Genomic DNA, 9,448 nt, shown 5'->3' with positions numbered 1-9,448 from the left:
CAACCATCTGATCTTTGACAAACCTGACAAAAACAAGCAATGGGGAAAGGATTTCCTGTTTAATAAATGGTGTTGGGAAAACTGGCTAGCCATGTGCAGAAAGCAGAAACTGGATGCCTTCTGGACACCTTACACTAAAATTAGCTCCAGATGGATTAAAGACTTAAACATAAGACCTAACACCATAAAAACCCTAGAAGAAAACCTAGGCAAAAGCATTCAGGACATAGGCATAGGCAAGGACTTCATGACTATAACACCAAAAGCACTGGCAACAAAAGCCAAAATAGACAAGTGGGATCTCATTAAACTCCAGAGCTCTGTATAGCAAAAGAAACAATTATTAGAGTGAACCAGCAACCAACAGAATGGGAAAAAATTTTTGCAATCTACCCATCTGACAAAGGGCTAATATCCAGAATCTACAAAGAACTAAAACAGATTTACAAGAAAAAAACAAACCCATTCAAAAGTTGGTGAAGGATATGAACAGACATTTTTCAAAAGAAGACATATATGAGGCCAACAAACATATGAAAAAATGCTCATCATCACTGGTCATTAGAGAAATGCAAATCAAAACCACATTGAGATACCGTCTCATACCAGTTGGAATGGCAAGTGTAAATTAGTTCAACCATTGTGCAAGACAGTGTGGTGATTCCTCAAAGACCTAGAAATTGAAATTCCATTTGACCTAACAATCCCATTAGTGGGTGTATACCCAAAGGATTACAAATCATTCTATCATAAAAACACATGCACACATATGTTCATTGTGGCACTGTTTACAATAGCAAAGACCTGGAACCAACCCAAATGCCCATCAATGATAGACTGGACAAGGAAAATGTGGCACATGTACACTGTGGAATACTATGCAGCCATAAAAAATGTGAGTTTGTGTCCTTTGTAGGGACATGGATATATCTGGAAACCATCATTCTCAGCAAACTGATACAACAACAGAAAATCAAACACTGCATGTTCTCACTCATAGGTGGGTGTTGACCAATGAGAACACATGGACACGGGGAGGGGAGCATCATACACTGGGGTCTGTTGCGGGGTCTAGGGGAGGGACAGTGGGGAGTGAGGAGGCTGGGGAGAGACAACATGGGGAGAAATGCCAGATATATGTAACGGGGAAATGGAGGCAGCAAACCACCTTGCCATGTATGTACCTATGCAACAGTCCTGTATGATCTGCACATGTACCCCAGAACCTAAAGCACAACTAAAAAAAAAAAGAAAATTAAGTGACATAAAAAGAAAAAAAATCAAACTACCATGGATACTGAAATTCTTTACCCAGAATTTTGGTTAAATCTGAGGAATTTTCAAGTTCACGTGACTTAAAAGTGTAACTTTACTAAGCAAGTTAGCTTTAAAATTATTGGTGGAATAAAAATAGAAATGCCTTCAGAATTGTCAGCATACATTTTGTCTGAATTTTGTGTTTGTCTTTGCTAGATATTTTGAAATGGCAGTGTTAATTTAAGCTGGGAGCTGCTTAGGTGAGCCTGCCTCCCATTCTATTCAAAGTTTCACTGAGATAAATGCATATCTGGTCACTTCCTTTGGGAAGGCTAATCAGAAATTCAAAAGAATGCAACTGTTTATTATCTGAAAGGCCCCAAAACCTCTCCTCAATTTGAGTTGTCTCACCTTTCTGGACCAAACCAATGTTCCTTTCACATATGTTAATTGATGTTTCATGTATCTCTCATTAAAAGTAAAAATTAAGTATGGTGAGCAGGATAAATGTTTTAGGTAAAATTTTTGTGTAAATTAAAATCTTAAAGTTATTTTTAACACTCATTTACTATCTAGGTCATTTCCAATTAAGAAAAGTTTGCAATATGTAGAAATATGTTTATAACATTGTGGAATTGTTCTTTTTATTTTTTTTGAAATGGAGTTTCACTCTGTCTCCCAGGCTGGAGTGCATTGGTACAGTCTCAGCTCACTGCAGCCCCCACCTCCTGGGTTCAAGCAATTCTCCTGCCTCAGTTTCCCAAGTTGCTGGAGTCTCCAAGTGGCTGGAACTACAGGTGCCCACCACCACACATGGCTAAATTTTGTATTTTTAGTAGAGACGGGGTTTTACCATGTTGGCCAGGCTGCTCTCGAACTCCTGACCTTGTGATACAGTTGCCGCAGCCTCCCAAAGTGCTGGGATTACAGGTGTGAGCCACCATGCCGGGCCGGAATTGTTCTTATCTATAAATGCCTGTATCTAATAGTTCAGAATTTTTTGCTTTTTAGGGTTTCACTGAAGTTTTGGGTTATTAAGGATAAAATTCTAGTTAAGACATAATTCTGTATACAAAATGTGCCAGAAAGGGTTATTAGTGAAAAAAATAATAATTTTCTTGAATTCAGAAGCTATCTAAAAGTCACTTTATTCTTTTCTTTTTTTTTTTTTTAACTTGCCATCCAGTAACATAAAAGTTACTTTAAATAACAGATTTGGAAAGGTTATTTATGAAACAATGTTAAGGAATCATCAAGGAAGGGAGAAAGATGATGTGGAACAAGTTTAAATAATAAAATATTCTTTAAAACCTCATAAAGAATTGGAAACATTTGGCTAATCAACATTTTCTTAGTTAAAGCTCTTAGTCTTCATTAAAGTAAGAAGTATTGTAAAAATGCATCAGCAGTTTGGCAACTCTTTTTAAATATAGTTATGCATGAAGCTGGATTTAGAGTAAAGCCAAAGTTTACATACACACTGGCATTGCTTCATGCTATGTTGACACTTTTGCATGGATAGTGCTGGAGTACTTATTGCTCATGTGCCTAAAGTGGATTTCTTGATGGCACAGGATGTATGATGGTATTCATAAACTTGGGGATATTGAACTGTGTAACAGGAATAAAGTATTCATTATGTGGGTTTTCTGGGGCCCTACGTAATGCTGTAGCCTCCAGGGTAAATTGAGTAGGAAATTTTAGGGTCGATTTCCTGCTTATTTGTTTTTGCTTCTAGTTTTCATTCATTTGTTGTTTATTCTCTTCTGGCTTTGTTTGTGTATGCCTATGTATAAAACTATGATTTTTTGAGTTCCTAGTGGAAGACTTTCATTTAGTTTTGTGTTCCTATGCATTTCTAGCAAGTCATGATTTGTTCCATTTTTCTGGAATTCCTAAGCTACTTTTGTCAGGCCTACAGGAATTAATGGAGCACACCAGTTTTATTTCCTTCAATTAATATTTTGGATTTTAGCCTTCCAGATACTTCATGTTTGGTGTACTCTCACAAATAGAATTTGAGTCATATTTCTCTCTCTCTGCCTAGTTTCTCCAAAATTTGTAAACTATTTGTGAATATACTTTTTTTTTTTTTTTTGAGACGGAGTTTCGTTCTTGTTACCCAGACTGGAGTGCAATGGCGCGATCTCGGCTCACCGCAACCTCCGCCTCCTGGGTTCAGGCAATTCTCCTGCCTCAGCCTCCCGAGTAGCTGGGATTACAGGCACGCGCCACCATGCCCAGCTAATTTTTTGTATTAGTAGAGACGGGGTTTCACCATGTTGACCAGGATGGTCTCGATCTCTTGACCTCGTGATCCACCCGCCTCGGCCTCCCAAAGTGCTGGGATTACAGGCTTGAGCCACTGCGCCTGGCTGTGAATATTCTTAATTCGTGGCAATGTGTTTGTTTGTATACAGTCAAACAGGGTCACCAGGACCACTCAGAGAGAGAACCCAGAAACCTGGCATGCCTGCAAAAGGGTAAGACTTTCTTACCAGTCAGTCTCTGGCCTCTTTCTCTCTGTGCAAACTGGTTAAATATAAAGAAAAAGTCACTGTTTATCCCCCCTGTAAAGTTTTAAATTAATTTATTTAATAATAGTAAAAGCTTAAAAGAAATATTTTGTCAGAAAAGTAGAAAGTATAATGCCTTTTAGTTCACATTTCTTTAGCAGTCTTTGTGAAATAAAGACAATTTTAAAGATTATTGGCAAAATACAATTGTCTTAAAAATGTAAACATGTAGTCTAAATTATGTTCAAATATTAGGTTTGCTATATGCTTTAAGGTTGTAAGATGTTTCTTTGGCTTTGAAAATTGTTTAACTTGTCTGCTTTCCAGCTAGGTAAGGCCTGGGGACGTGTGGAGTTAGCCACACCCCTAGCTATACTGGAAAGTCAAACCTTCTCAGAACATAACTTACCAGGTTTTACATTAAAGTTAAAATTGCTAAGAGTCACCACTGTAACATGCAATTAAGATGATTAGAAAGAATTTTTTTATTGTATTTTAGGTTTGGGGGTACATATGAAGAACATGCAAGATTGTTGCATAGGTACACACATGGCAGTGTGATGTGATTAGAAACAATTTTACATGCAAGGTGTGTAAAAACAGTAGAATGTATTTTTTTAAGGTTATAAAAGGTTTTTGCTTCTTTAAAATTTGAGTCATCATTTTAGAAAAATAAATAATGTACAGTAATCTGAAATTCCAACATCAAACTTCAGTTTCAAAATTGTTCTTTCCTAATGCCTGGCTTTCTGGATGGATTGGAGAGCCCCTGAAAACATCCAGAAAAGAGGTAAACAGGATTATTTGACGTGTTTAGGTATATGGGATTGCCAAAATGATATTCAATCTTCTTTAGGTTTTATTTTTGTGAATAATAAGAACATATATTCCAAAATTGTAAGAGATTTCTAAAATTCTACTGTCTAAGTATATGCTACCAATCACAATTATAGTTATTAGGCTAAGTTATTATAAACCACAAAAATAACCAAATTTCCTTGTATAAAGCTACTAACACAAGTAAGACAAAAAATTAATTAAATACCAAGAAAATACTTTCATGTTAGACCAGCTAATGCTGAAATGGTTTAAATAGATTATGACTAATGCTCAATCCCATATTCCTGGGAAAACAAAGCTTCAGGTACATTTGATTACCTGGTTGGCCATTTAAACTTTTTATAAAGGGATTTCATTTGATTATTATTTTCAATGCGTGTTTTCTGCTTGTATAAAAGCTTCCCCAAGCAAGAAGACTGATGTTATAACAGCAGATTATTATGCTACAGTGTCTTTTTACCAGGTAAAAAGGAAGCTTTTTATGGTTTGGATCTTCTGAGAACATCGAAGAAAGACTGTCCTTGCCATCCACACTATAACAAATCTTTGGGACGTTGGGCTTTGGATTCATGGTCTCATAACTGAGAAGGGTCCCTCAACATTTTTGGTACTGTGCACCCATTGGAACCTGAGGTAAAACTAACCAGGGAAATTTCTCCCAAGAAGAGGATAGCATCCTGGAAGTGAACAGCTTTTCCCAAGTTCATAGATTAAGACTTCTACTATCATGAAACTCTTATCTTTGAATATTTGTCTCTTGCTTATGTCTCTACAAACAATAGAAGTGGAAAAGGGGTCTGCTATGTGCACTTTTGGGGTATACTTTTATTTGTGAAGGAGTTTGCAGCCAGCCTTATACATGGATAATTATATTTTGATAGATAAAAAATGAAGGCCCAATGTAGGTAAGAAACTTTAATTGTACGTGGATTGCTTCTTAATTAGTCAAAAACAAAACATTGGTTCACTCCTATTAACCTACATCATGGGTTAAAGAGAAGTGGTACTAACCTGGCAAGAAAAGAAAAAGAGAGAGCATTGACAGATTGCCAGAACAAATGTAGCCTTCTTCTAGAGAAATAATTTTTTTAACACAAAAATTTTTCTGACAAAATTTTTAAAAAATTCTGGGAGGCCATTGTTTTGGACTTCTTCTAGAAGGGCAACATTTGTTAGGTCCTTTTTCAATGATTTAAAGTAAAAGAAGCAATGATTAGAAGTGTATCCCTCATGATAGGCTCTATAGCAAATTCTTCTTTAAAGGCTATTGTACCCAACAGACCTTAAATTCTCTTGTGAAAGTTATGCTAAATAATAGAATTGGCTAAACAGAAAAGTACCTGATCAGCTGCTGACGCTTGTGGCCCATGGGGAAACAGTTCAAATGCAGATTATAAAAATTCAGTGGTAGGGGATTGATGAAGAAATTGCTTAGTGAAGTGAGTCAACCTTTAGCTCATTCTTTGATCTGTTTGATTTTAGGAGGTTTGGTTTCTGGGGACATTGGGTAAGGAGCATACTCCAAACTCTTGGTATTATCCTGATAATAGTCATAATAATAGTCTCCCTGGTGTGCTGTATTCTCTCAAAGATGCTAAATGATTGTACACAAGCATCTCTAGAATGTCATATGGTCTTTCTTCAACTGGAATTACAAGAGCTGAAAGAAATGTACAACCACAAGGACTTTGTAACCTATAAATGACACGCTGAGACAAGAAACCCAAAATGATGGTAACTGAGAGTGGCGCTAAGGCCCTACATTTTGGTCACACTCAGTAAGAACCCGACCAAAAAGGGGGAATTTTTTTAACAAAATTTTGGAAGGCCATTGTTTTGGGCTGAACTCATGCACTAGGCCCCAACAAACCAAACCAAACCAGAATGAAGTCATTTGTGCTAAAACTTTAAGGAAACACGTGGATTCTGGAACAGACTAGGTTTTGTTTTTTCTTCCACAAATCTCTGTAACAAACATTTCTGACAGCATAGGTATCCATCCCCTGAAGTTCCCATTAAATCTTTTAACCAAATTCATTTCCTCTCACCTAGAAACCATCACACTTCAGATGATCATGCAACAAAGGCTTCAGCCAGTTCCAGGTGAAGACACCACCCCTGGCTATCAGGAAGCTACCCTGCCTCCACTAGATAGAGCAAGGCGAGTTCCATGATCTCCAATAGGTAGGGACTATGCCCCAAGCCAGCATGAAGAAGTTATAGAAAAAAGACAATCGGTCCCTCTGCCTCCCATAAAGATGTATGGGGATTGCATCTGTCAAGGGGGGCAGTATGAGGCAGGAAAATAGGATCTGAAGGCTGGGAACATAAGGCCAATTCACACTTCAGCTATAATAGGAAATAACCTCTCCATAGGGCATACACTGTAAATGACTTTGTAACTGTCCTTCATCCTCTCCATTTACATAAGGCATACACCAAGTAATCAATGGAATCCTCTAGGGGTGTTTAAACTCACAAAAACTCTGTAACAGGGTCTTTGATCCCCTACACCCAGGCCCGCTCCCACACTGTAGAGTGTCCTTTCCTTTTCAATAAATCCCTTCATTCCTTCCTTGCTTTGTGTGTTTTGTCCAGTTCTTTGTTCAAGATGCCAAGAACCTGGACACCTTCTACTGGTAACACTAACCTGGAGACACTGCCAGAGGGAAGGTTCCAGAGACCCTTGAGGGCGAAGGTTGAGGGAGGAGCCTGGCCAAGGCTCAATGCTTCAATTCCAGGACAGGCCACTGTTTCTACTCTGAAACCGAAATATGTACTTAAATGTCCCAATTAAATTGAAAAACAGGACTCTGTCAGCGCTGTGTCTTCTCAATCCTATTCCTCAGTGTGAAGGTATTTATATGCAGGGTCTTCGGGAGGTGATTTGGGTTAGGTGAGGTCATGAGGGTGGGGCTCTCGTGATGGGATTAGTGCCCTTATTAGAAGGGAGAGACACGGAGAGCTTGCTTTCTCTTCTCCACGTCGTTCTCTCTCTTTCTCACTCCTTGGACGTGTGAGGACATAGCAAGAAGATGGCCAACCACAGGCCAAGGAGAGAGCCTGCACTGGACCTTAAGAAGCAGGCCTGCCTGGTGCCCTGATCTTGGGCTTGCTGGCTCCAGCTCTGTGTGAACACAGTTTTTGAACCTCCAGAAACTGGTTTCAAGCCAATCCCATAACCTCTATGACTTTCTCAATAACATATTAGTAAAATCATTATATAATTTGTCAAAATTAAGTTATAGGTTAAATTCTTTATGTCTTAATGGCTCACCCAGTTCAATTAGGCCTTCAAGATGCTACATCCCCTTTTAGAGAAGAACTTCTCACTTTCCATGACCACACTCTTATAATTATTTTCCTAATTAGTTCCCTAGTCCTGCATATTATTTCCCTAATACTCACAACAAAATTAACTCATACTAGCACCATAGATGCCCAAGAAATTGAGACTGTCTGAGCTATCTTACCTGCCATTATCTTAATTTTAATTGCCCTTCCATCCCTACGTATTCTGTATATAACATATGAGGTTAACAATCATTCTCTTACCGTCAAAGCAGTTGATCACCAATGATATTGAAGCTATGAATGTACAGACTATGAAGAATTAGGCTTCAATTCTTATATAGTCCCAACAGCAGACTTAAAGCCAGGAGAACTTCGACTCCTCGAAGTTGATAACCGAACAATTCTCCCAATAAGAGATCCCCATTCGTATATTAATCTCATCTGAAGACGTCCTACACGCATGCACTATTCCCTCATTAGGCCTCAAAACAGATGCAGTCAATCCCCGGACACTTAAATCAAACTACCTTGACTGCTACACGACCAGGCCTTCACTACGGACAGTACTCAGAAATTTGTGGGTCTAACCACAGTTATACCTATTGTCCTAGAATTAACCCCCTTAAAATACTTCAAAACCTGATCCACATTTGCACTATAATATCACTGTAAAGCTACTCAGCATTAACCTTTTAAGTTAAAGACTTAGGTATCTACACCTCTCTGCAGTGAATGCCTCAGCTAGATATTCCCACATGGTCCATTGCCATCCTGTCAATAATCGTAACTTTATTCTCCCTTATTCAGTTAAAATTATCCAATTTCATTTATCATCCACCCCCTACACCAAAAGTAATCAAAATGCAGAAACATAAAACCCCTGGAGATTAAAATGAATGAAAATCTATTCACCTTTTTTACTACCTTGACAATTCTAGGTCTACCCACAGTAGTAGTCATCATTTTATTTCCCACCATACTATTTCCAGCTTCCAATCATCTAATTTGTAACCAATTGATTTCCATTCAACAATGATTAATTCAACTTGTACTAAAACAAATAATAATTATCCATAACATTGAAGGACGAACCTGATCCCTTATACTGACATTCCTAATTCTCTTCACTGTTTCAACCAATCTCCTCAGGCTTCTGCTCACTTTACTTACACCAACTACCCAATTATCAATAAATCTAGGTATAGTGACTCCCTTATGAGCAGGCACAGTAATTACAGCCTTCTGCTTTAAAATGAAAATCTCCTTGGCTTACTTTTTACCACAAGCTCATCTATGCCACTTATCCCAATACTAGTAATCACTGAAACCATTAGCCTATTCATTCAACCAATGGCATTAGCTGTGCAATTAACAGCCAACATTACAGCTGGTCACCTACTCACACATTTAACTGGGGGAGCCACAGTAGCACTATCAACTATTAGTCTTCCCACAGCTTCAATCACTTTCATAATCCTAATCCTACTGACCCTTCTCAAATTCACCGTAGCCCTTATTCAGGCTTATATCTTCATACTACG

The 9,448-nt window shown here is 38.1% G+C and overlaps 1 pseudogene; it reads left to right on the top strand.

The window, feature by feature from the left end:
• The first annotated feature begins 7,881 nt into the window (after positions 1-7,881).
• LOC135270736 (cytochrome c oxidase subunit 2-like) lies at positions 7,882-8,550 on the top strand (annotated as a pseudogene).
• Positions 8,551-9,448: the final 898 nt, after the last annotated feature.

This window comes from Aotus nancymaae, unplaced genomic scaffold, assembly GCF_030222135.1.
Source record: "Aotus nancymaae isolate 86718 unplaced genomic scaffold, 86718_ANA_hifiasm-v0.15.2.pri h1tg000065l, whole genome shotgun sequence".
In the NCBI taxonomy this organism is placed as follows: Eukaryota; Metazoa; Chordata; class Mammalia; order Primates; family Aotidae; genus Aotus; species Aotus nancymaae.
The sequence above is the reverse complement of the archived record's forward strand: the minus strand, read 5'-3'. Positions and strand labels throughout refer to the sequence as shown.